Below are 1401 nucleotides of genomic sequence, written 5' to 3'. Positions count from 1 at the left end.
TTTGTTTTACTGTAGTGAGGTTAATTATGTCCTGTGTTTTCTTGAAAGTAGATAGTTTTCTTGGGTTGTATTTTCCCTTCTAGCGTCTTCTGTAATGCTGTATTTCTGTGTAGGTATTGTTGAAATTTGTTTTGGCATTGAACATCTTGTTTTCTCCATCTATGATGATGGAGAGATTTACTGGCTATAGTAGGCTGGGCTGACATCTGTGTTTTCTTAGGGTCTGCATGATATTCATCCAAGCCCTTCTGGCTTTCATAGTCTCTGTGAGAAGTCAGGTGTGATTCTGATGGTTTTTCCATTATATGTTATTTGGCCTGTTGCTCTTGCAGCTTTTAGTATTTTTTTCTTTGCTCTGTATGTTTATTGTTTTGATTATTATGTTGCAGGAAGATTTTCTTTTCTGGACTAATTTATTGGGTGTTCTGTATACCTCTTGTATTCTTATTGGCCTCTCCTTTAAGTTGGAGACATTTTCTTCAATAGTTTTGTTGAAAATATTTTCTGGGCCTTGGAGGAGGGAATTTTCTTTTTCTTATATTCTTATTATTCTTAGGTTTTGTCTTTTTATGTTGTCTTGTATTTCTTGTAAGTTGTTTGTCAGGAATTTTTTTTTGTATTTATCATGTTCTTTGACTAATACATCATTTTCTTCCATTGTATCTTCCACACCTGAGATTCTTTCTTCCATCTCTTGTAGTATATTGGCTATGCTTACCTTTGTAGTTCCTGTTTTTTTTTTTCTCTAAGTTCTTTTCTCCACAATTTCATCTATTTGTGTTGTCTTTAATTTCTTAAAAAAATATGTAACTCTACATGAATTTGCATGTCATCCTTTATTGTGGGCTATGCTAATCTTCTCTGTAGCTTTCAAATTTTAGCATATTTGCTGCCAAAGCAAGCAACACATATTTCTTTCAAGTGGTCATTAATAAATTCACTTGTCGCTGACTTGTGAGTTTCACATTATCAGAGATTCAATCATTAATTGGTAAATGCACACTTGTCCTCAGTCAGTCGATTATTATTATTTTTTTTTGTGAAAATGCTCCCTGGCCAAGTCAAATCTTTGAACAAAAAGCATTTAATTAGTACATTGCTTGTATTGTTAGAGAAGCCATCCATGATATCACCTCAGCAAACAATCATCTTGTTGTAGTCCTCCACCAAATCTGAGAGCTTTTCATACTGAACCACAAGTGGCAGGCAGAGAGAGGGATAATGTAAGAGACATAAAGAGAGGGCTAGAGAGACAGATTCAGAAATAGAGATACCGAGACCAACATAAACAATAATATAAAATGTCAGAGACTGAGAGACAGACATTTCATTCTGTCTGGTCACTTTCATTGGCATATCAACCTCAAAGCTCACCCTCCTATAATATAAATCCAACATGAA

At 34.3% G+C, this 1401-nt stretch overlaps 1 non-coding gene across 1 annotated transcript; it reads right to left on the bottom strand.

Moving 5' to 3' along the window:
• Positions 1-798: 798 nt before the first annotated feature.
• On the bottom strand, positions 799-901 carry LOC132651597 (U6 spliceosomal RNA). The gene has a single exon (XR_009589184.1). It is a non-coding gene; the product is annotated as a U6 spliceosomal RNA (small nuclear RNA).
• Positions 902-1401: the final 500 nt, after the last annotated feature.

Source organism: Meriones unguiculatus (genome assembly GCF_030254825.1).
Source record: "Meriones unguiculatus strain TT.TT164.6M chromosome Y unlocalized genomic scaffold, Bangor_MerUng_6.1 ChrY_unordered_Scaffold_23, whole genome shotgun sequence".
Lineage (NCBI taxonomy): Eukaryota > Metazoa > Chordata > Mammalia > Rodentia > Muridae > Meriones > Meriones unguiculatus.
The sequence above is the reverse complement of the archived record's forward strand: the minus strand, read 5'-3'. Positions and strand labels throughout refer to the sequence as shown.